At 42.6% G+C, this 26,800-nt stretch overlaps 1 long non-coding RNA gene across 1 annotated transcript; it reads left to right on the top strand.

Annotated features, from left to right (window-relative positions):
* The first annotated feature begins 21 nt into the window (after window positions 1-21).
* On the top strand, window positions 22-26,575 carry LOC137383815 (uncharacterized). The gene is made up of 3 exons (XR_010977467.1): window positions 22-243; window positions 24,097-24,423; window positions 25,993-26,575. It is a non-coding gene; the product is annotated as an uncharacterized lncRNA (long non-coding RNA).
* Window positions 26,576-26,800: the final 225 nt, after the last annotated feature.

The following is a 26,800-nucleotide window of genomic DNA, read 5'->3' on the forward strand; positions in this document are numbered from 1 at the left end:
CTGCTCTGACGTCACACTCGCCCGTGACGTCATTGAGCGGCTAAAGATGGCGTCCCTCCTCACATCAAACTGTGAAAAGCACACATAATGAGGTGGGGCCTTGAGCTGTCATTGATTGAGATAGGTCCAGGAGGAATGAGGAGAAATGCATTATCAACTGGTGATGTGTCTTTTGGTGCCTAAAGCTCCTTGAAGGGTATCTTCTTACACAGCAACAGCTGGTGCAACAAAGAAAAACTGCAGGTATTAAAAAAATCCAGAACAAAAGCAGAAACTGAGGAATTAAGAAAGCATCTGTGGCGAGAACAAAGGATTTTGTGTTTCGGGTGTAGTCTCAAAACTAGAGGATATTACATAGAACAGCTTTTTTTAAAAAAAGAGGTGGAGGAGGGCAAATTTGGAAAACTTCCAGAGGTATTTTACAAAGATGCCTTCAAAATAGTGAAGCTAAGCAAAGAAGGTGATAATTAGAGAGGTGACCAAAAGCTTGGTTAGAGTACTTTTTTAAGGTGGGATTTAGAGAGATAGCCAAATTCCAAAGCATAGGGCAGGACAGCTGAGGTACAGCAACCAGTGGTGCAGGGGAAAAGAAAGAGTGTGTCCTGGAAATCTTTAGGTGGAAAATGCAATAGTTAAATGGCAGAAGTAATATTAACAGGAACTAATGAGATGCATAACAAGAGAATCAAAGAAATTGAAGATATTTACAAGATATAGACATGTCAATAGCTGAAGGAAGTCAGAGCTGAGACAACTAGAAATGGAAGTACAAAAAACTGAATGCAGAGCAGACTCTAAAAGCCTGTGAGAACAAAAAAGCAGATCAACACCAAGGGTGTAGACCAACACAGTGTTCCAATCCCTATCCAAGGAACCAAGCCATCCCTCTGGAAAAGCTGCAACATCCATCCCACTTTGCTGGCATTCCTGCCCGAAAGAAAGTGGGAAATCTTGTTCAGCTCTTCAGTTAGTAAAATGAATATGAAGGCCAAAGGGCTGGCAAGTGCCTAATAGGAAAATATGGCGCTGTTCCTTGAACTTGCATTGAGTCATGGGACAGGATGGGGTACAAATTTGTCTTGGGTGGTGGCACAACGCAGGCAGTATCAGATTGGTTCCTGATAGTCAGTTCCATTGGAATCAATGCAATTAAATATGTGCTGCATATGAAGGGCGGCCAATCTGAACCTGTTTCTTTGTGCCACCGCCCTTGATGAATTTCTAGCTTAATGTGTTTTAATTGCAGACCCATTAATTGGGCGGTGCAGTGGTTAGCACCGCAGCCTCACAGCTCCAGTGACCTGGGTTCAATTCTGGGTACTGCCTGTGTGGAGTTTGCAAGTTCTCCCTGTGTTTGCGTGGGTTTTCTCCGGGTGCTCCGGTTTCCTCCCACATGCCAAAGACTTGCAGGTTGATAGGTAAATTGGCCATTAGCAATTGCTCCTAGTATCGGTAGGTGGTAGGGAAATATAGGGACAGGTGGGGATGTGGTAGGAATATGGAATTAGTGTAGGATTAGTATAAATGGGTGGTTGATGGTCGGCACAGACTCGGTGGGCCAAAGGGCCTGTTTCAGTGCTGTATCTCTAAACTAAACTAAAAACTAAATACTTGAGTTCGATATTTTTGTGGTTAGTTACTACTGAATGAATAACTGCCTACATAAGACATGCTGTTGTTGAACTTCTTGTTTCCTCCTTATTCTTTGAATTCCACAGGCCGTTTTGTTAAGGGAGCTGGGCAGAAAGGGAAAAAAAATCTAAAATTAGACACAGTTAAATACATAGCTTTGTTCAGTCTCACTGATGTGTAGGATACTTTTGCAGTTTCACTTAAAAATAGCCCAAAGTATCATTTAAAATTAAATGTAGATTGAGCATTATTAAATATTCGGGCAGGAAGCTTTGTATTATAACTTTTTTTTTCATAACAGCCAGTAAAATAGAACAGTTTGACTGGTAAAGTTCTCAAAATATAGAACAGCAACATGAATACTTAATCTCTCAATTATATTTTGTGGGTTGAAAAAGAAGACGGTGTTGAGTCACGATGCACAATTAATCTCACAAATTCAATGTGAAGCTTCCCAGCTCTAAATTCACTTATCTGCCATTCAGGATAGAAGATAAAAGTCTGTAAAGGTTTTAAACACAAATCTATATTTTAGTCAACCCACACAACCAACTCGGTGTTTGAAATATACATTTTATGACAATTAATATGACTGTTACTGGTTCTGTGACTGACCTGCAGCAAGTCATTGAAATTTCAGGATACTATATGTATACTATTTCCCATGTACGTTAGGCTGTGAGCTGTTTCACTATCCTATTAACATGAACTATCTGCTAAGCTCATTAAGAATATGTAAGGATACATCTACAAGTTTCTTACGGTTATACATTTCAGTGCCAATTTAATGAGTAGTGTACTACTTTGATACCAATAAATGGGATTATATGTCTCCCTGCCCCTGAAGGAGAACACCTAAATTGTACAGTGAGTGTCCGGACTGTTTTGATAGGTCAGTTGAAGAGGCGAGTCTGTTGGGTTTATTAGATGGGTAGTGCCTGGTGCACGTGGGTCATGCAGAGGACTGGTGTGGGTGATGCATGTGCAGCTGCCAGTGGTGGCATGTGAGGGGGATGGTGATCGATGGAGAGCAAAAACAGCGGAAGGTGAGGGGAGCCCAACAACCAAGGTATCTTGGCTGGACAGATAGTTTTCGTGAAGGATAGGATGGAATTGACGGAAGGGATGGGATTGGAAAGAAAAGGATGGGGATGGCAGGGGAGGGCTGGAAGGAATGGGAGGAGTATGGCATGGGATACAGATGGCTTGGGAGGGGTGGCATTGGAGGGATGGATGAGTTGATGGAATTGGTTAAGTGTGGCAAAATGGCATGGACAAGTCTTCGATGCAACCTATTATTGAAAAGCCATTCTTTATGCTAAAAAGGGTCACGAGATCTGAATGAAAAAGTTTTAGAAAAGCTGCCAGGTGAATTAAAAGAATACATCAGTGTTGCTTCTATAGATGAGGAAGAAGATAACAGTTTGTACCCTCCAGAGGTTCTACAAAGTCTAACTCCAGCTGGCATTCCACCGTACAAGCTTAGACTCCAGAGAGGATGAGTTATCATGTTGCCACGAAACCTGAACCCTAAACAAGGACTTTGTCATGGAACAAGACTGGTAGTCAGGAAGCTCTATTCTTTGATGATAGATGCTGAAATTATAACAGGCAGATTTCAAGGAAATTATGTTTATTCCTCATAGTATTGAGCCCATCAGATGTAAATCTGCCTTTTCAACTCAGAAGAAAATGGTTCCAAATTAAACATTCATATTCTATGTCTATAAACAGGTCACGAGGCCAGACTCCTGACAAAATTTGTATTTATATTCCTAGGCCTGTTTTTACACATGGACGGCTTTATGTAACTTTTACCAGAGTGAGAAGTTTTGATTCTGCTAAAGTCTTTGGCAAAAGAATAACTAGAAATTGAAGAAGTACTGTTGCAATAAAGATACTAATTTGACCGCAAATGTTTTGCAGGTCTCAACTGGTAAGTTACTGCAACAAAGTTAGGTACAGTGAAAGTCATTGTACTTCCAATACCCAAGTTACACCATGAATTTGATTTTGATGATCACCAAAACACTGCAGATATTTTAGAGAGGGATACATGTAACATCTACAGCTTTTCAGAAGATGTTTGATAGGTGTCTCACAGGAGACTTTAAAAAAATCAGCCACGTAGTAAAAAAGAAAATTTAGCACACGGATAGAAAGTTGGTTAGTGGATATTATTCAGATTGGAGAAGGGCTGGAAGTGGTGTTCCTGAGGGATCCACTTGTATGCCTAATGCACATAGTTGATTTGGACTTTGGAACAGGGTGCACTATATTGAAATTTGATAATGTAACAGTAGAGAGTTTGATAACAAGAAATGAGTCTGTAAAAGACTTCAGGAGGACATAAAAGGTTAGCAGTATTGGCAGGCAGGTGGCAAATGCAATTTAATGCAGAAAAGTGTGATATAATGTATTATGATGGGAAAAGCAAAGAATAGGAAAATACATTCAATGGAAGACCACAAGCCATTTATGAACGAGGAAGACCACTCGCTTGTCTTAATTCATTCATTCAGAAGTATGCCACACACCCAATCATTGCTGGATCTAATTCTTTGTAAAATGATTTAACGATGTTTGGCTCCACTACTGTTATGATGGAGTCCATTCCAATTGTTAATCACCCTCCATGTGAAGAAAAACTTGCGAGCAACAGAACCAACTTTGCCTTTTATCAGTTTGAACCAATATTGCCTTGTCCGCCTCGCCCTGTGTTATTAAAGTGCTTCCATTTTTTGAATATGTTTTGAGGGCATGTGTTTAAAAATTGTGGAAATTGAGTCATTTGAAGGTCTAAAGAGAATGCATAGATGCTGGACTTTTTATTTTAAAAGGTCACTGGAAAGACTTTGGGACTTTGTTTAAAAACACACCTACTGGAATTCACACGTCTTCAGCTAAGTAGACAGCAGGAGCCTTCTGACTAGGGGGTTGTTTACAGAGAAGTGACATGAAGATTGATGGTGGTCAAGATTTGGTTTCGTTTTGGATATTGTTTTGGTTCAGTTGTGGGGTAAGCCTGCTAAGAGAGAGATGCCACCAGCTCATCCTTTTCCACCTCTTTGAGAAACCCTGAGAATCCAAAGTGAAAATTGGAGAAACTGATGCAGCATTTCTCCTGAAAAGTCTGCCAGATTGATCCTCGAGGTCGCCTGAAAAGAACTGCTCCAAAAAGATCCCAGTGACAGCCGTCTATGCGTATTTGGATGCCAGAATATCTTTTCTTTTTCCTTTTCCTTCAAGAATTAACAAGTATTTGGCCAAAGTATTTTTTTTGTCTTTTTTTTTGTGAAGAGATCTCTGCAGCGAAAACTTCTTTATTTTTTTCTTTAACGTGTGTGTGTTGGATTTATTTGGAAGGGAACTTTCCTATTTCAGCCTGGGTGTTAATAAGCTTATTGAATAAGTCTGGTTTTATAATAAATTATAATTTTGTTGTTTACTAAAAAAAAAACCTGGTTGGCAGATTTTATTCCGCAATAAAACTAGGGTATATAATTGGCCGTATCGGTTACTTGGTAAAACATTTAAATATATGTTGTGACCTGTGGAGAAGTGGAACTCGAGAAAGACAGTACACTCCTCCAGTCTCGGTCATAACACCTGTTTAATTTAAAGTAGTACTCAAGATTTACCTGTTCCTTTCCTGTAACTATCTTGTATGCATATTTAGTACCCACCTTGTGGACGTCTCCTTTTCATGCTGAGAAATCTATTTCTCTGCAGCAACATAATTGGCAACTTATATAGCACCTTTAACGTAATAAGATGTCCCACGGTATTTCACAGGAGCGTTACCAAACAAATTGGACACTGAATGACATAAAAAGATATTGGGACAGGTGACCAAAAGCTTGGTCAAAGATTTAGGTTTTATGGGGTGTTTGAAAGGAGAGCAAAGGAGAGGTTTAGTGAGTTTACGATTTAGGCAGTCGAAGACACAGCCACTGAAGGTGGCGCGATTAAAATAGGGGATGCGCAGGAGGTCGGAATAGAGGCCATGGAGGGATTTGAAAGCAAGGTTGAGAATTTTAAATTTGGGGGTTTGCCATACCGGAAGCCAGTATACCTCAACATGCACAGGGGTGAAGAGCGAATGGAACTTAGTTGGAGTTAGGATAAAGGGAGCAGAGGTTCGAATTAGGTCAAGTTTATGGTGGGTGCAAGGTGGGAGGCCAGCCTGGAGAGCATTGGAATAGTCGAATCGAGAGGTGGTTGAGGGTTTCAGCAGTCGGTGAACTGAGGCAGGGGCGGAGGTGGGTGATGTTATGGAGGTGGAAGGAGGCTATCTTGGTGAAAGAGAGAATATGGAATCGGCAGCTCATCACAGGATCAAATAGGTCGCCAAGGTGGTAAAGAGTCTGGTTCAGACAGTTTTCAGGAAGAGGGATAGAGTTGGTGACTAAGAAATGGAGTGTGAGGCGGTGACAGAAGACCAAGGTTTAGCCTTTCCAATATTTAATTGGAGGAAATTTTTGTTCACCCAATACTGGATTTCAGACAAGCAGCATGACAAAGCTTTTGAGAGAGGTGGTGGTGAAATGGGACTGAGTGTCATTGGTGTGCATGTGAAACCTGATGTGTGTTTTTGCATGATATCACTGAAGAGCAACATGGAAATGAGAAATTGAGGGAGCCCAAGGATAAATCGTTCAAGAACTCCAGATGTAATGGTGTGGGAGCAGGAAGAGAAGCCATTGCAGGTGATTCTCAGGTTGTGACTCATTAGATAGTAATAGAACCAGGCGAAGGCAGTCCCACTCAGCTGGACGACAGAGGAGAGGGGTTGGAGAGGGATGGTGTAGTTAGTTGTGTCAAAGGCTGCAGATAAGTCGAGAAGGATGAGGAGGGATAGTTTACCACGGTCACAGTTACATTGTCATTTCTGACTTTGACGAGGGTCATTTCAGTATTGTGTCCAGGGCGGAGACCTGATTGAAGAGATTAAAACATGGAGTTGTGGGCATGGATTTTGGGGGTGACAACATGTTCAAGGACTTTGGAGAAGAAAAGGTATTTGGAGAGGGGGCCATAGTTTCCAAGGAGAGTGGAGTCGAGGGTGGTATTTTCTGAGGAGAGGACAGGTCATGAGAAGTTCAGTAACTGAGGAGAGGGAATTATTAACAATATCAGCTAACATGGTGAGGAAGAGAGTTGCATGGTCAACAATTTGGTGGGACTAGGTATGAGGGAGCATGAGGTGAGTTTCATGGACATGATGAGGGGAAATAGGAGAGAAACTACAGAAAGATGCAAATTCAGGGGGAAGGTAGAGGAAGCCTGAGGGGAAGTTTGCTGTTCTGGGGAAGGGACGAAGCATTCAGTGGTAGCTAAACAAACAGTCTCAATTTTAATGACAGAAACCCAGGAGCTCTCACCTGTTGGAGATGAGGGTGGAGGGAGAAGGGTTTAAGTAGACAAGTCTGTAGTGGAGAAGAGAAGCCGGGAGTTATCTTTGCATTCCAGATGATCCTTTAATAGTGAGCAGTTTTGGCAGAGGACAGCATGACTCAATAGTTATTTATGTGGTCTAGATCTGGCAATGAATGACTAAACCGGTTGGCTGCTGTAGACATTCAAGCATGCATCCCTTCAACTTAAGGGAGCAAAGTTGGGGGCTGTACCAAAGGAAGTAAATAGGGTAAGAGAGTACTGGTTTAAATGGGGACAAGGGCAACAAAGTTGGAAGTGTGGATGTGATTGAGAAGATGAGTAGCTGTTGTGAATGGAAGGCTAAAGACTTGACAATTGGGAATTTGAAAGTACAGTTCTAACTTACTTGAAACTTTTTTCAAGGTTGGACACAGAAGGAAGTGGGTTTAGAGAGGGAAGGAGGATGTGACTGGAGAGGAATACAACAAAGTGATCAGAGATGGCCTTACCTATGATTGATGTGATGGGAATAGAGAAGCCACATGACATGGCAAGACTGGGGTGGTGTGAATATGCATAGGGGAGTGTATATGAATGGAGAACAAAGAACAAAGAAAATTACAGCACAGGAACAGGCCCTTCGGCCCTCCAAGCCTGCACCGATCCAGATCCTCTAGCTAAACATGTCGCCTATTTTCTAAGGGTCTGTATCTCTTTGCTTCCTGCCCATTCATGTATCTGTCTAGATACATCTTAAAAGACGCTATCGTGCCCGCGTCTACCACCTCCGCTGGCAACGCATTCCAGGTACCCACCACCCTCTGCGTAAAGAACTATCCACGCATATCCCCCCCTAAACTTTTCCCCTCTCACTTTGAACTCGTGACCCCTCGTAATTGAGAGATTAAGGAAAGATAGGAAGGCAATAAACACAGGGGAGAGGGCCTGATGGAGATTGAAATCACCAAGGATGAGAAATCACTGAAGGGGGGAAGCAGTGAAATTATCTTGCTGAGGCTTATCTTTCCTCTACCCTACCCCTGAAACTTGGCTTGGTACTTGGGTGTGCAGTAGAAATTATGATTTTAAATGAGAGCTGAGAGGGGTGGAAGAAGGTGAAATTTTCAAAGGAGAAAATGCCAAAGGAGTAGGGGGGTCAGACCAAGATGTGATTTGGTGTTTGGGCGAGGCAAGTGATGGAAAGTATAGCCAAGCAGGAATGCTTCATTAGGGAGATAGGTGTCATCACTCATCAGCTAAGTCCCTGTTAAGACCATAATGTTGATGCAATCGTCCACAGTAAGCTCGTGGATGGTGAGGGCCTTGTTCACGAGTGAATGGACATTCTGGGGGTGATGTGGAGAGGGACGGTGAGAGCTGATCTGCTGACAGAGTTCACAGGGTCAGCACTGGGATGGGCAAATTGGACGGAAAGGAGGCTGAGAGATTTTCTCTATTCTTTCCTCGTAACTCAGATTCCTATGTTAAATTCCAGTGTTACTTTAGTGGCCATTAACAAAGCCTCAGATTCCTAATATCAAGATCAGTCTCCAGGTGTTTTCTCTGGCACTTGGGTTATGGTCCTATAGTTTTTATTCGGAATATGCGGTTTGCCTTAAAGGCTTGCAAGGGATCAGTATTGCTTTAAGAGCCGGCAAGCCTTAGGAGTTAAAGGAAAGTGCTGAGGGTAGAAATGAGGTTCGCAAGTCAAAGTGTTATTATTGCAACAAAACAGGTCACCTTCGTTCAGAGTGCTGGAAATTGCGAGGTAAACCCATAGGACTTGTTGGGGTATGCAAAGTTAGTGCAGAGGAAAAGACTCTGACTGAGAGTATAGCAGACCAGGCTATAGCTTTAACGACAGCTGTGAATGTGAAACCAGATACTAAAACTAAGAGGAGTGTAGAAGTTAAGAATAAAATACCTGAGTGTTAAAATGATTTTTTTGTCGAAGGGGAGAGTAACTCCGTATCCTGTAAGTGAAACAGGAAAACCTTTCATTATACTCAGGGAAACATTCTGCTTTCCCAAAAACTCTGCTACATAGGAAGATAGGAACAGAAGTAGGCCATTCAGCCCTTCGAGCCTGTCCCGCCATTCAATGAGATCATGGCTGATCTGCGGCCGAACTCCATATCTCGTAATATCTTTGCTTAACAAAAATCTAACTCAGATTTAAAATTAACAACAGTTCTAGCTTCCACTGCTGTTTGTGGGAGAGAGTTCCAAATCTCTACCACCCTTTGCATGAAGAAGAGCTTCCGAACATCTCTCCTGAACGGTCTAGCCCTAATTTTTACACTATGCCCCCTAGTTTTAGAATCTCCAACCAGTGGAAATAGGTTATCTTTATGTAGCCTGTCTTTTCCTGTTAATATCTTGAAGACTTCGATCAGATCATCCCTTAACCTTCTAAATTCTAGCGAAAACAGACCTAATTTGTGTAATCTCTCCTCGTAACTTAATCTCTGTAGTCTAGGTATCATTCTTGTAAACCTACGTTGCACTCCCTCCAAGGCCAATATATCCTTCCTAAGGTGTGGTGCCCAGAACTGCTCACAGTACTCCAATTGGGGTCTATCCAGGGTTTTGTACAGCTGCAGCATAACCTCTGTGTCTTTATACTCCAATCCTCTAGATATAAAGGCTAGCATTCCATTAGCCTTTTTGATTATTTTTTGCACTTGCTCGTGGCATTTTAAAGATCTATGCACCTGAACCCCCAAGTCTCTTTGGACATCCACTTGTAAACCGTGGCGCGGAGTCAACACCCCCTTGTCCACAGCTACAGTTACTTGGCTTAGTACAAAGAGGGGGAACTCAGTCCTTTCTTTAACTATCAATTTACCTTATTCACGTTATTGTACAATGTAAGAATAAGGCTTATACACTTAGTTAGACAAAAACCTACAACTCCCCTGAGTTATACAGTTAATTACAAAACTAGCTAGAATTCATAAGCACACCCACTAGGTTCCTCTGACCTTTCCCTGTCCTAGTCACAGAATACAAAGGATATTACCCGAAAAAGGGAGTGTTAACGCTGGCCAGGCGTTCCGTTCTCTCTCTCTTCTATGTCGTCGCCGCGTCGCTCACGCAGGGTCTTCCGCTTCCACGATGGTTAATCTCCGGAGTTTTCGCTGGCTCTATGCCCAAAAAGCTCTATTCTTATCCTGTTGCTTATTTCTCCAAATCTGAGCTGTGTCTTTTCAGTTGGTTTAAGTTTGCTCACCTCGTTCACAGCTTCTCTTAATTGGCCCAGGCCCAAAGACCCCGGTATCACACCGTGTCCAAATAAGGCCCTTTTCCTGTGTCCTGTTCTTTGTCTTGTCCCATAAAGTAATTAGTTCAAACTGGTTTTTACCAGCACAGGTCAGTGTCCGAGCTCCAGGTTACTACAGGTCAAACAATTCCAGCAGTTTGTAACTAATTCTGTATTTCTTGCAGCCCCTGGCCAACATCTCCCCCATCATGATCCAAAGATACTTAACTTAGGATCATCAAGTTTCCCTTCACTGTGAACCATTCCTGAGAACGTCATTGTCCCCCAATGTGTGTGCAATACTGTTACATATAAAAAGATACGTTATAAAACTTAGTAGATACAGTTATTTCTTCCAGTTTTTGTTTGTATTGATAACCGTTCCTTGTTTCATTATAGTCCCGTCATCCAATCTTCGCAAAAGTTCATTTTTCCACCTTCTAAGCTGATATACATTGAATACAACAATTATTAGCGCACATAGAATCACAATGACAGCAATATGTGATACAATTCTGACCCATGGATGTATTTGAACATTAGATCCCCAATTCCAAAACTTATTCCAAAACCCTGGGTCACGCAACAGTTCATTTGCCTTGTCAGCATGAGTTCTAATTGTTTTAGTGTGTTTATTCCATTGATGAATTATCTCTTTTGCCTCTTCTGCTATTTGTGCCCAATCTGCTGTCAGGTGTGGGATGGGTGGTAATTCAGTGGCAATATATTCCCGTACTTCTTGATCTGTATCAGTACGCTGGACCGTAAGATTTTCCTTTATCACTATCCTCTTTATTGGCTTAGGCAGTACTTGTCCACCAACAACCAAGTCCGAGGTTACATTGTGAATGGCTACATTGTGTCCCTCCAGAGGGCACTGTCTCCATCCTTTGTTGTAATTTATAGCAGCCGTGGCTATGTAATACGTTTGCCCCACAAGGGCATATTGTAAAAAGGTCTGGTTATTTACAGGCAAAATGGACAATGAACAATTTTCATCTGTGCTGAGCCTGCAATTTGTAAGTTTCTGTCTCGTTGTCTCTTCCGGACAGGCCCAGTGATTCCCCCCTTGATGACATCTTGACAAATCTACCCCTTTCTCAACACCATCCATTACAATGGCATGAGATGGTGGGTTACTTAAAGATATCCAAATACCCTCCTGGTACTTGCCCACATTATGGACTCTCTTTAAAGGGTAGGTCAAATTACTCCCGTGTCGGGGAATATGAAACGCTGCCCCAACATAATATCTTCCTCTATCCTCTTCACAGGTACCTAACACTCTGTTAGTTAAGGTCAAACTTCTGTTCCCTCCGGTATACCCAATGTTTTTCCCGCACACGCCAACCCATCTACTCCCGCATAATACAAATTGAAATCTTCTCGCTGTCCTTTGTTGGTTCGAACTATCTTGATCTGCCGAGCAAAGTTGTTTCTGGCCACGGGAAAGTCTTCCCGCGTCGACACTGCTTCAGGCGCGTTCATTCGTCGTGATAGCTCCAATGCGGATTCACCCATAGTCCCAAATATGGTCAATTCAATAGCAATGCAATGTATCACCCTCTTCATTGTGGGCTGGACCTGTAATATACAAGTGTAATTTCTGCTCTTATTTACAGTTTCTTTCTTATCCTATTTTAAGTCCAGTCTCTCCATACACTGAGCCAGACTGTCTATATCTTCTTCCCAATTTGTTACTGATTCTAACCGTCCATTTCTCCTAGCCCACTTACTTTCCCTGTTTTCTTTATTTTGTTCCCCAATATCCTCAATCGGTGGCTGCCATTCCTACCCACTAACAGCACCTTGTTTGGCTAGCTCATCCGCTTTCCTGTTCCCTTCCGGAATCAGTTTTGAATGAGCTTTTACCTTCGTGATCCCATATCCTTTCCCCTGTGCTCCTTCAAAGATGTATCTTAATAATGGGGCCGATGGAAGGGGCTTCCCATCCGCTGAAACAAAACCCCTCGCCTCCCATAAGGGCAAATGTTCCGTGAGGCTATTACAGACATACATGCTATCAGAATATATAACCGATCCAGGCGGGAAGTATTCTGGGTGGCCAACCACATATGCGATGGCTGCTAATTCTGCCACCTGCGCGCTCATGGTTTTAGGCAATTTTAAGGCTGCACTAAACTTTTCCTGACCGTGTTCGTCTTCTACATATATCCCGCACCCAGTCCTCCTCTCGCCATCCTGAACTGATGAGGAACCATCCACAAAAATTTTTAAGTGGGGTTCTTCTTTTCTCTTTGTATCTTTACTTTGTCTCCATTGCTTTCTCCAATCCACTCCTACCCCCTCCTTTTTGTTTTGATACAAATGGTCCCTTGGGATCATTTGCTATCATGACTTGACACTCATGTTTCTCTCCTTGATACACTAGGTTGTCTGCCAACATAGTGGTAGTTTTTACTCCTTTCACACTTATGTTTCTTCCCTGCAACACCTAGCAATTCGGTTCTGACTTACTGAGCCATCTTTGATGCTACCGTCTAATAGTAACTGTACAGGGGTATGTTCTGTCAATATTGTAAGTGGATTCAGTCCCACTATGTAAGTAAAATACTGTACTGTCCAAAAAACTGCTAACAAATGTTTCTCGCACGTCATATACCCCTGCTCTACCGGTGAAAGCATACGAGAGGCATAAGCTACTGGTCTCAATTTCCCGTGTGTCTGCTGTAACAGAGCTGCTGAGAGGGTGGTGTCTGTGGTAGCTACCTCCAATGAAAATGGCTCAGTTGGATTTGGGGTTTTCAGAGCAGGCGCAGCAGCTAGTGCCTGCTTTAAATCTGAAATGGCCTGTGTGTGTTCAGTTTTCCACTCCCACGCCACATTCTTTCTCAATAGTTCCATTAATGGGGCCGCTTTTGTAGCGAATCCATCAATGTGGCCCCTGCAATATCCCACTAAACCCAGGAAAGATCTCAACCCTTTTACATCCCTCGGGACAGGGAGTCTGCCAACCGCTACTACCCTTCGTTGGTCAATTTCTCTCTTTCCCGGTGTCAAGATCATTCCCAAGTAAGTAACCTTCTGTTTCATAACTTGCGCTTTTTTAGGGTTTACTTTTAGTCCCAATTCGTGTAACAATTGTAGTAATTCACTTAATAACTGATAATGTTCCTGTTCCATTTCAGTTTGTAGCAGTAAGTCGTCTACACACTGCAACAGACTTTCAGGCTTTGAGAACCTTTTTAACCCTTCCCTTAAACGTTGGTGAAATATAGATGGGGAATTATGAAATCCCTGTGGCAGGGCGGTCCATGTATATTGTTGTCTTTGAAAAGTAAACGCAAATTTATATTGGCATTCCTTCTCCAATGGAATAGACCAAAAACCGTTACTTATGTCTAAAACAGTGAACCACTGTGCATCCTCATTTTGTTTAATTACCGTCTCTGGGCTAGTTGCTACGGTAGGGGCCGTTAACGGGGTTACCTTATTTAATTCTCGATAGTCTATCGTTAGTCGCCAGCTACCGTCCGGTTTCCTCACCGGCCAAATAGGTTAGTTGTTAGTGGAGGCTACCGGTCTTAGTATACCTTGTAGCAACAAACTCTGTATCACCTTTCCTACCTCCTCTTCTGCCTGTTTCGGAAAACCATACTGCTTCTGTGGTTTGGGGTCTGGGCCCTGTATACACACACTTCTGGTCATTTTCCCACAATCATGTTTATGTCGAGCAAATACTACTGAATTCCGTGTGATAATTTGTTGTACTTCACTATCGCTACTCATTTCTTCTGGTTTTGTCCACAGTTCCCAAACTTACATATCCTATCCTGGTATTCCCCCACCGGGATGGATGTGTGATCTATACTACCCCTGCCCAAGGGCATTTGCCAAATCGCGCAATTAACAGGGTCAAAACAGAGTCCTGCTTTAGCCATGTAATCACACCCTAATATATGTTCTTGTTCTCTGGGTAACTCAATGAGAACCACTGAGTGCTCTATTGCTACGTCCCCCACACTGACTTCCAACGGTACGCTCACATATCCCACTTGTGAATGTCCTGTAAATCCACGTAAAACAAGTTTACTTTGAATTTTCCAATCTACTTTACTAACATTGGTGGTGTTTACGGTGGTTCGGAATCCTCCAGTGTCCCAAAGGAACGTGACAGGGTGGCCTCCAACCCTACCATTCACTAGGGGTCTGCCTGTGTTATCCCACCGCGTGTCACACACTCATAATGGAGAGGCCTGCGTCCGTCATTGTGGTTTGGGGTACAACCCCGAAGACGGTGCTATCTCTAGTATATCACACTGAGGATTTGACCTATTCGGTCCTTCCACGGGTAGGCTCTGGCGTTTGTTCTGGCCTCCTCCCCGACCTACATTTTCTCGTCTCAGGTTTGGGCATTCTCTTTTGAAATGTCCCTCCTGGCCACAGTTATAGCAGTGGGTCGGCCCGCCCGGAATTCTCCCTGTTCCTAGGACGGATCCTCTCCCAATGCCTCTACCCCTTCCTCCTGTCTGAAAGGTTGGGTGGGGTGCCCCTTGTGTAGTTCCCCTCCCTTCATTTCTCCAGGTTATTGTCTGTTCTTTTACAGGCATCGCCTTTCCCCAAGGGGCCTTGGAGAATTTTGTTGTTTCCTTCTCCCATGCTCTAACCATCCTCCTGAGTACCCAAGCGTCTGTGTGCGTGTCATCAGAGGGATCAAATTGATCTAGTGCCCTTCTTGACTCCTCAGTGCCATGCGACACCAGCGTTCTCAGCCATCGGTTTCTAATCTCTGGCATTGGATTGGCTCTATCTAGGTTCGCGCCATATACCCCTTGAAACACCGCCCAGATGCGAGCCGCAAATGCGACAGGGTGTTCACCTTTTCTTTGATAACATTTTGTTAGCGCCTCCACTGGGTCCCCTCTGTTAGCACCCATGACATTTAATACTTGTTCTTTTAAATCCTTATTTGTGCCTCTACCGAGTTTTTGCTCCTCCGGTAGGGCAGAGTGTATGTGTGGGTGTAGGCACATTATAATTAATTTTTTTTCTTCAACATCATCTAAGCCGTGTATTCCTCTCTGTTGACTGACCGCTTGGAATAGCTCCCTAGGATCATCCCCGGGTGCACACGTCCCAATATCTTTCGCAATATCCCTCAATTGCTGTACCCCATTGGAGTGGAATATGTCATACGCGGGCCAGCTGCCACCTGACCATCTGCCCCTATCGCTGCCCTAGTGGTCACAAGGGGGTCCATGGGGGCCGATGACTCCTTTGGCTCCGGCTCATATGCTGGCGGAGGATCCTCGAGTAGAGGGTCTCCATCATCATAACCGTATCTAGCCGCTTCATCTGCTAACTCATTCCAATCTATGCCCCCTTCACCATTCTCCTCACTTCCTTCGGGTGCAGAAGCACAGATTATACCTCTCTGTGCGGCTAGCTGCTTTTGCAGTCTCGCTATGTATTTTTGACACTTTGTATGATCACCTGAATTACTTTTCTTTTCCTAAGCTGCTCTCTGAATCACATTCATGGAAGTTTTTAAATCACTACATTGTTGCTTCCATCCTTCCACCTCAGCTTTAGCTGTTTGGGCTCCTCCCTCTCGCCTACTTTTTCCCGTAACTAGTTTTTCACACTGTAACTGATATTGGTTCATATGCATCAAATCCGCACTTCTCTGTCCCTGCAAATCAGTTACTTTTTCACTAAGGCGGGCTGCCTCCTCACGGAGTTTTTTATTCTCCTCCTCTAGTCTGTTCTGCTCATTTTTAGCTTGCTGTTAGCATTCTATCCATTCCTCAAGTAAGCAGCCAATAGCTACTGACTTCTGTATCTTTTTAAATTTCCTAGCTGACATCTTTGCCTGTGCAGTCTTCCAAAGGGCTTCCCCTACGGGTTTTCCCCTATCACTATTGTGACCAGCATACGCTCCGTATTGCGGCCACTTCGCTATTACGTATTTTTGGAGGAATCCTTTCCAATCAAAATAATCCGGGTCTCCAGGGTTTGGAGATTCCCTTTGCTTCGTCATCTTATCTCAGTAGCTACAAATTAACCCCTAAGTTCCTGTTCTCTCTGTACTTTGCCAATTCGGTTTGGCTCGAGTCTCCCGCTGATTCAACGGAGAGATTTATCCTCGAGCCCACCCAGGGACGCCAATTATGTTAACCGTGGCGTGGAGTCAACTCCCCCTTGTCCACAGCTACAGATACTTGGCTTAGTACAAAGAGGGGGAACTCAGTCCTTTCTTTAACTATCAATTTACTTTATTCACGTTGTTGTACAATGTAAGAATAAGGCTTATACACTTAGTTAGACAAAAACCTACAACTCCCCTGAGTTATACAGTTAATAACAAAACTAGCTAGAATCCATAAGCACACCCACTAGGTTCCTCTGACCTTTCCCTGTCCTCGTCACAGAATACAAAGGATATTACCCGAAAAAGGGAGTGTTAACGCTGGCCAGGCGTTCCATTCTCTCTCTCTTCTATGTCGTCGCCGCGTCGCTCACGCAGGGTCTTCCGCTTCCACGATGGTTAATCTCCGGAGTTTTCGCTGGCTCTATGCCCAAAAAGCTCTATTCTTATCCTGTTGCTTATCTCTCCAAATCTGAGCTGTGTCTTTCCAGTTGGTTTAAGTTTGCTCACCTCGTTCACAGCTTCTCTTAATTGGCCCAGGCCCAAAGACCCCGGTATCACACCGTGTCCAAATAAGGCCCTTTTCCTGTGTCCTGTTCTTTGTCTTGTCCCATAAAGTAATTAGTTCAAACTGGTTTTTACCAGCACAGGCCAGTGTCCGAGCTCCAGGTTACTACAGGTCAAACAATTCCAGCAGTTTGTAACTGATTCTGTATTTATTGCAGCCCCTGGCCAACACACTGTACTTAACTTCGTTCCCATTTAGAAAGTACCCCGCTCTACCCTTTTTTTGGTCCAAAATGGATAATCTCACACTTGCCCACATTGAAATCCATCTGCCATAGTTTTGCCCATTCACCTAGTCTGTCAATATCTCCTTGCAATTTTATGCTATCATCTAGACTGTCTACGATGCAGTCTAACTTTGTATCATCAGCAAATTTGGATATATGACTTACGATACCATCATCCAAGTCGTTAATGAATAATGTGAATAATTGAGGCCCCAACACAGATCCCTGCGGGACACCACTAGTCACATCCTGCCAATCGGAGTACTTAGCCATTGTCCCCACTCTCTGTCGCCTACCATTCAACCAGCTTCCTAACCATGTCAATAATTTGCCCTGAACTCCATGGGCTTCTACCTTAGTTAACAGTCTCTTATGTGGGACTTTATCAAATGCCTTCTGGAAGTCCATATAAATAACATCCATAGACATTCCTCTGTCCACTACCTTAGTCACCTCTTCAAAAAAAAGTCAATGAGATTTGTCAGGCACGACCTTCCCGTCATGAATCCATGCTGGCTGTCCCTGATTAACTGAAATTTTTCTAGGTGTTCAGTCACCCTATCCTTGATTATAGACTCCAGCAACTTCCCCACCACAGATGTCAGGCTAACTGGTCTGTAATTTCCTTGGTTCCCCCTTTCACCCTTTTTAAAAAGTGGAGTGACAAGTGCATCTTTCCAATCCAGAGGGACCACTCCTGAATCTAGGGAACTCTGAAAGACTATAGCTAGGGCATCTACAATGTGCTCCCCTACTTCGTTTAACACCCTCGGATGGAAACCGTCAGGTCCTGGGGATTTCTCACTCTTTAGTTCCATTAATTTCCTTGTTACTGATGTTTTACTTAGGTTAATTGTATTAAGTCCCTGTCCCCTATCGGCTATTAATTTTTTCGGGACTTCCAGCAAGTTGTCCTCCTTTTTCAACTGTAAAAACTGAGGCAAAGTAATTGTTCAACATGTCTGCCATTTCCCCATTATCAATGACAATATCTCCATTCTCAGCTTTTAGTGGGCCTACATTGCTCTTGACCACCCGCTTTCCCTTTATGTAACTATAAAATTTCTTCTTATTGATTTGTTTGTTATATTATCTTTTTGAAGGATTTTTTTGTTTCATTCCGACATTACCTGATTGGTGGTTTTACTTCATCGGTTCATGCATGATGCCTTCGGCTATTTGTTTCACTATTTGTATCTGTCAAAAAAGAAAGAAAATATAGTCAGCAATGAAAAATCAGGGCTCTGAAGAAAGGTTACACCAAAATGGTAACCTGTCTTTTCTCTTTACAAATGCTGACTGACCTGTGTATTTCCAACTTTTTCTCTATTAAATCAATCTTGCAGTTCTCACTGGGGCCCAGTGCACACTTTCAACTTGTTTTTCTGGTACTAGAGGGCTGAAGAAGTCCTCTTAAGCTGCTTCTGTGGGTCCTTGGAACTTTGCTGGAGAGAGAGAGAAAGACAGGGAGAGAGCAGTGCTTTCTTCTTGAAGTTCAATTGCAGTCTTCCCAAACCTTTTTGTGAGGCACAATTCACTCAATTCCCAGGTTGGCCAGCAGATTAGTCATGTGACCAGCTCTTTGTTTGAAACAGTTTCGACTGCAACAGTTGTTAATTCTTCAAAGCTTACTAAATACACTCGGTTGGCGGGTGGGTGGGGGGGACACGGGGGTGGAGCGCTGGCTCTTACACACACACTAACTCTCAATGTCTTTTGGTCATCACTATTGACAGACCCGTCTTGCTAATTGAATCAGTGAGCACTCCCATTTTCTCTCTATTCAACTGTCTGTCAGAATGCAAATGTGCAGCCATGTCTTCAGCCATTCATCTCTGTAGTCTTTTTAAACAAATGTCCAGTAAAAGTTCAAATAGTATTCCATATGATGAAATTAATCTGTTTCCATTTGCCAGGTGTGGTGTCTGTCACAATACGGACTGTGCTTGTATTTCAGGGAGAGATATAGCAAAATAGGTCCCACTTTTAAACCAGAATAAATCTTCCTTTAGTTCTGAAAGGTCTGATTGTCATGTTTAGTAAAGTAGTTTTTGCTCAGAGGTGAAAAAGAAATAAAATTGTGGCTTGCTGAACTTGATCACACAGTAATTTTTGATAAACAGAACAAAGTAAAAATAACAAAGACAAACACACAACCAGGCTTCGGAGGGAGTACAAAGAGAATGAAAGGTCACAGACCTGAAATGTTAACTCTGCTTCTCTCTCCACAGATGCTGCCTGACCTGCTGAATATTTCTAGCATTTTCTGCTTTTATTACAAATTTAGCCTGAACAGCTCTACATTGAAAAGAAAGGTATTTTTAAGTTGGTGCAAGAGTCTCATTTATTCTCATAAGTGATGATTCTTGTCGTCAGACTTAAACCATACTGCAGGTTATGTATTCTACAGAGAAGGCCCTCTCATCATTCCTCACAAGGTTCAGGTGCTATTTTTAAGGGGTAAAACCATTGTGCTTCAAGGAACCTCCAAGGAAAACTCTGTATGGAGGACACAAAACTTTGCGACTATTATCAGAAATGGATAGAAGAGTGAGCACAAACACTCATTGATGAAACTAGTAAAAATGTAAAAAGGAACTTTTACTGTCAGTTTTTTAATATTTAATATAAGTTAAATACAGTGCAAAGGAAGAGGTTTATAATGTTTCCAAGTGAGTAGTAAGCCTGAGGATTGGGAGGATTTCAGAATTCAACAAAGGATGACCAACAGCTTGATAAAGAGAGAAAATAGAATATCAGTAAACGAGCAAGAGTTATAAACATAGGTATGTAAAAGGGAAGAGATTAGCAAAAGTAAACACGGATCCCTTACAGGTTGAGAAAGGAGAAATTATAATAGGGAAAAAGGAAATGCAGACATTAACCAAATACTTTGTACCTGTCTTCACAACAGAAGACACAAAAAGCATTCCGGAAATAGTGGAGAATCAAAGATCCAGTGGAAATGAGGAACTTGGGGATATAAAGAAGTAGTGCTGGAGAAATTAATGGGGCTTAAAGTTGCCAATCCCCTGGACCTGATGGCCTGCGTCCTAGGATTTTACAAAGATAGTGCTTGCATGGTTTTGGATCTTCCAGAATTCCCTATATTTTAGAACATACTCCATGGATTAGAAGGTCCCAAACATAACCCCACTATTCAAGAAAGGAAGGAGAGAGAAAACACAGAACTATAAGCCAGTTAGCCTGATAGCAATATAGGGAAAATGCTAGAAACTATTATTAGGGATGTGGTAATAGAGCACTTAGAAAATCATATGATTCAACAAGGATTTATGAAAGGAAAATCGTGTTTGACAAATTAGTTTTTTGAGGTTGTAATTGGAAGGGTAGATAAGGGAAACCAGTGATTTTTTGGGGATTTCCAAAAAGCATTCATTAAAGTGCCGCACAAGAGGTTATTAAACAAAATTAGGGCTAATGGGATTGGGGACAATATATTAGCATGGATTGAGGATTGAACAGACAGAAAATACAGAATAAGAATATACAGATTATTTTCAGGTTGGCAGTCTGTAACTAGCTGGGTACCACAAGGATTGGTGCTTGGGCCTCAGCTATCTTCAATAATTCACTTGGTTACGACTTAGATAAGGGGACTGAGTATAATGTTACAAGTCTGCTGACAATACTAAGTTAGGTGGGAAAGTCAACTGCGAGGAGGATGCAAAGAGGCTGCAAAGGAGTCAGGTTGAATTAGTGGGCAAGAATGGGCCAGATGGAATATCGTGTGGGTACTTGTGAAGTTATCCATTTTTGAAGGAAAAATAGAAAAGCAGAATATTTTTTAAATGGTTAGAGACTGAATGTTGGCATTCAGAGGGACCTGGGTGTCCTTGTACATGAATCACAGAAAGTTAACATGCAGGTACAGCAAGCAATTAGTAAAGCAAATTGTATGTTGACCTTTATTACAAAGGGATTAGGGTGTAAGAGTAAAACAATCTTACTGAAATTGTATAGGGCCTTGGTGAGACAACATCTGTAGTACTGTGCTGCGCTTTGACCTTGCCTAAGGAAGGATCTGCACGCCTTGAAGGGAGTGCAACCAAGGGTCACTGGACTGATTCCTGGAATGAGGGGATTGTCCTATGAGGAGAGAATGAGCAGACTGTGACTATATTCCGTGGAATTTAGAAGAATGAAAGTTGATCTCCTGGAAACATATCCAATTCTTAAAGGGCTAGATAGCGTTGATGCTCTCAGAATGTTTCCCCCAGCTGGGGAGTCTAGAACTAGGGGTCACACTCTCAGAATAAAGGGTCAACCATTTAGGACTGAGATGAGAGAAATTTCTTCACTCAAAGGGTTGTGGTTCTTTGGAATGCTGTACCCCAAAGAGGTGTGGATGGTCAGAACATATTCGAGACAGAGATCAATAGATTTTTGGGTACTAAGTAAATGAAGAGATATGGGGAGAATATGGGACGGGTGGAGTTGAGGTAGAAGATCAACCATGATTGTATTGAATGGCGGTGCAGGTTCAAATGGCCTACCCTGCTGCAATGCAGGTTGTTGTTGAGATCGCTGTGCTTCTCCAATTCTGGTCTCTTGTGCATCCAAATTTTAATCACTCCAACCCTGGCAGCTGCGTCTTCAGCTGCCAATACCCTAAGTTCTGGAATTCTTTCCCTAACGCTCTCCACTTCTCTACATCTTGCTCCTCCTTCAAGACACCTCTTAAAACCTACCATTTTTACCTATTGTAATATCTCCTGATTTGGCTAGGTGCCAAATTTTGTTAGGGCATTCCACAGGAGTGTTATCTATGATTATTTTCCGAAGCAAGTTTTTGTTCATTCTCTTTTGTTCTTTTGTTTGAACAGTTTCTGATATCAACAAGGGTACCAGCTTGAATATATTACTGAGGCTCAAAATGTTGATGAAAAAACGCATTTTACCTCAGTTCAAGCTATTATTCATAGTATTTTTCTTACTGATGTAAAAGTTGCAGTCATAGAGCCACCAAATGTTCCTTTATTTTGGCTGTACAACATACAGAATCTAATGCATACCATAAGACATGTTGAAACAGGTGTTCAAGTTTTCTACTGGTGTAAGTTCAGTTGCTCGACGAGTTCAAAGCAACCTATTCTCAATTGGTATTGAGCCTTTCGATATACAAACCTGGCTGGCCTAAATGCAGTACAATATATAATGCTGTCTCTGTTACAGTAGGCAGGTGATAATGTACATAAAATTTCAGGTACTCAAGCCTCTTGCAAGCTCAAAGTGGCACAGTACATGCAACAAGATTATGCTCTTATTTACCCTATGAATACCAGAATTGGGTAAAAGCCCAATCCTACAGGGACACGTCGATCAAATGTCTTTGAAACTCGAGTTTTTCCCACTCTTAGCATTGCAATTTGTTAGTTTATGTGAATATTTTAGTAAAAATTAGTTTGGACAGACCAACCCTTTTCTGATTATCAGCAGAGCTGACCCTGTAAGGAGAGACACTTGATTAATGTGTCCCTGTAAGATTAGTCTTTTATCCAATTCTGGTATTCAGTGGGTAAATAAGACCACAGTGTCTTTGCATGTGCTGTATCACTTGAAGCATTCAAGAGGCTAGAGTACCTGAAAGTGAATGTGTATTATCACTTATCTAGTATAAAGAGAAGGCATTATTTAATGCAGTACATCTATGCCAGTCAGGTTGGTAGAAAAAAAGTATGCAGCCGCCTTTACTATAACTGTACTTTAGCAATGACACAAGTATGCTAATCGATATTGTCAGGTTCCATAACTAGTTGAAGCCAAGATCTCTGATGTCATCAGCACTCACTGTTCAAACAAAAATAAATCAATAAAGAGACCACAGACTCCACACTGTAAACAGTCACTGAGCCTTGTCGCACCGAACTCAGTTGCAAAAGCTTTAAGGGATCAACTCCCTGACAGGGCTGAAGCCTCATAAGAGGGAGGTTCAAAACTTATGAAGCAGTGACAGCAACCTCCACTACATCACAGATTGTTATCTAGTGCACAGTGATTTTACAAATTCACATGATTGGCTAATGTAAGTGCAGGTAGAGACCTGCTCGGGTATGAGATTGAAACCCGACAGACCCGACCCGACCACATCCAACCCGAACCCGACCCAAGCCTGAGTCCTTTGATTTTTTTTCCGGCACCCGACCCGAACCCCGTAATAAAGTTAATTATATCAAACATACCTTGTCCAAGTGTTATGATCCTCCGTTCCAGCAGCAGGCTATTCCTGCAGAATCGTGCAGAAGTTCCCTCCCTGAGCAAAGCAGCATTGTGTCGACGTCCAGCCTGACCCAACCTGAGCCCGAATGCCGGACCCGGAAGAGAGACCCGACCTGACCCGAACCCGACCCGTCGTTGGGTTGGGTAGCCAGTCTTTAAGTGCAGGCACTATTTCCCATGCACGTTTTGTAACAATGATCGAGCAGTAGCTCCCCACCCCCATTTTGTAGCATGTTCTCTCCATCATTGACAGCATAAAAGAAAATCCACACAACTCACCAAAACTTCTGGAATCCAAATGCAACTTGTTAACTTCACACAACGATCTAAACTCAAATTGCTTGCCATTAGGAGGCTGTGCTAGCCCTGGGGAGTGGTGATTTATGGGAGTCTGTACCAGCAAACATTATATTCATGGGATAGATGCAGATACTTGGGTGAAAATACCATCATCATTGTGTTCCCTCCTTATAACAGAAAAGTTTGTATATACCAGCAACAAAGAAATGCAACTAGAGGAAGAACATTCTGGGCCCATAATTAACTCCAAGGTATGTTAGAAGCAGGGGTGAGGGTGGTCCTATATCACATGTGAAACTCAGAAGTAAGTTCAATGCCTCTGTTAGTGGCATTTTAATGCAAGCAGCTGATTATCATTTTTTTTCTGGGTTTGACATCAGTTGCACGTCAGCAGGCATGATGAAATTTCAGCTCCAGTATTTAAAGTGACAACACGAGGATGGAGTTTCGAGGTGGCAGCAACAGAAGACAAGGTGCGACAATGGACTTAGGATGCTCAAATGCTGCATTCCACTTCAATGAAGCCACCCCTGATGTAATACTGGAGGCTGTGAGGAGTTGGAGAGAGATACTCTTCAACAATGGGTGGAAGAAACCTGCTGCTGCAACAAGGAAGGCATGGCTGGAAGTGTCCAAGAGGTCAGAAGCAGGAGCATTATGCCACACTCCTGGATTCAGTGCAAGTAGTTCCTTAATGATCTAACCAGGTCAGGAAAATTGAGCATAATTATACATTCACCTACATCCTGCTGCCACCTTGCCCTTTTGCCTTGTTAAGCCTACTCTATCGCATCACTCCTCATACCCACTTACCTTGCAAGCACACTCATCCTTCTCTTTCTGTGCACTTCCTGACATCCCCATCTATCCATCCACCACTGATGCTCACCCTCATCCATATGTAATTCCATGCCTCTCCCTGATAGTCACCCTCAACAAATGCACTGCATCCATGAGCACATGCCATGACAGTTTGTTATCTTGAGTATTGCTGAAAATAGAGACATGTTGTCGAAACACTTATCAGGACAATCCGCAAGAATAACCAATGTAAGGGAAAACAACAACTTATACTGCATGAGAAGAGAGTGCTGGTTGTTTGGCAGGTGAACTCTGGTAGAGGTGTTGCCATGGAGAATGCACCAGTTTACGGTGACTGACAGTTAACTGCTAAGCTTTGTTAGAAATTTAAACCAGGCAGCTTGACTCTGATTGGTCAAGGTATTACCCTGAGAAATGAACTAGCGAATGGCTGTCACTTATTTTGTTCAGCTGGAACAGGTGCAATGTTTGTACATATTCTTTCTATCTGCAAAGAACAGGGCCCTGTGTATTAATATATGTGTATTTATGTGTACGCGCAAATGCACCACACTGCAAGCCCTTCTCACAATCTTAAATTGGTTGTCAGCATAATTCTTAGCACACTGTTGATTATTTAGCAAATGTTGTCTAATCGTGGAATCACATGTAATGTTGGACACTATGTTTTGAGTTTTGCAAGCATGGCTGGTTGGGTACAGCCTGTACCTTGCCTGTTGCAAACAGCAGAAGGGACATGTTGTTTGATATGATCCACCAATCTTTGGGGCGTATGGCCTATATACCTAGCATCACAGTGGCATTGAAATTCATATAGTCACATTACTCATTTGTGCGATAGGCAGGACATCTTTTTGGCTTGATGGCAGCATCCTGTTAGTGGCGAACACCATACAGCTAGCTTCACCTGTTGCTCAAATTTTTGGGATACATTACCCTTTCAGGGCAATTTGAGGTAGACTGGGCACTTTTCAGGGCCAAGAACGATGGGCTTAGGCCCATCCGTAAGTTTGCACGATAAACAGTGAGAAATGATCTGATCAGGGTAGCCATTGTCTCGCAGGATGTCTTTGATTCGCCCTATTTCAGCATCAAGCTTGCATGGTGAGCAAATGGCTTGGACCCTATTTACAAGGTTGCCAATAAGGCCAATCTTATAGCGCATGGAACTGTAACTAAATAAAATAAAAATAAAACAAAAAAGAATCCCAACGCATGTATTGACCAGTGAACTGGTGCATTCTCCATGGCAACACCTCTACCAATCAGAGTTCACTTGCCAACCAGTCTGCACTCTCTTATCATGCAGTATAAGTTGTTGTTTTCCCTTACATTGGTTATTCTTGCGGATTGTCCTGATAAGTACAAGACAAAAATCTTTGACAACTTGTCTCTATTTTCAGCAAAACTCAAGTTCTGTACTACTAAACGACTAGTCTCTTATCTGTTCCCAGATAACAACTGCCACTGAGAGGTCAATGGCTTTTTGGTGTCTCTTCCCATTGGAGCTGCGGAGATGGGAACATTCCAGCTATCTTCACATGTTCAGCAGTCCATGGACCTCGCAGACAATGAATCCTCAGTGGAACTGATTGCTTTTAAGGTTGCACTGTCAAAGAAATAATGTTTACCATGCACACGTTCAGATATTTATACTTTAGTGGGTCCAGTTGGACAGATAGTTGGTCAATGAAAAGGAGAATCATTCAGCAGCAGCAGAGAATGTGCGATGTACTAACCCAGTCTTTCAAGCACACTGAACATGATTGCAGAGAGAATGGAGCAGTAGGAAAGCACAGAGAGGACATGAACAAATATTGGCAAGAAAAATCAAGGAAGACCCAAAGATGTTTTATAAATACATAAAGAGCAAGAGGATAACTAAGGAAAGTGTAGGGCTCATTAGAGACCAAAAAAGTAACTTGTGTGGCATTGCAAGACATGGGCGCAGTTCTTAATGAGTACTTTATGTCTGTTTTCACAAAAGAGGGGGACTAAGCAGACATTGTAATTAACGAGGAACAGTGTGAAATATTGGATGGGCTAAACATAGTGAGGAAGGAAATGTTAAGATGTTTAGTATCCTTGAAAGTGTCTATAACAGCAGACCCAGACAAATGTATCCCAGCCTGCTAAGAGAAGCAAGGGAAGAAATAGTAGTGGCTCTGACCATCATTTTCCAATCCTCTTTGGCTACAGGATTGGTGCTAGAGGATGGCTAATTTACCATTGTTTAAAAAGACAGGAAGGGATAACCCGAGT

This window comes from Heterodontus francisci, chromosome 25 (genome assembly GCF_036365525.1).
Source record: "Heterodontus francisci isolate sHetFra1 chromosome 25, sHetFra1.hap1, whole genome shotgun sequence".
Taxonomy (NCBI): Eukaryota; Metazoa; Chordata; class Chondrichthyes; order Heterodontiformes; family Heterodontidae; genus Heterodontus; species Heterodontus francisci.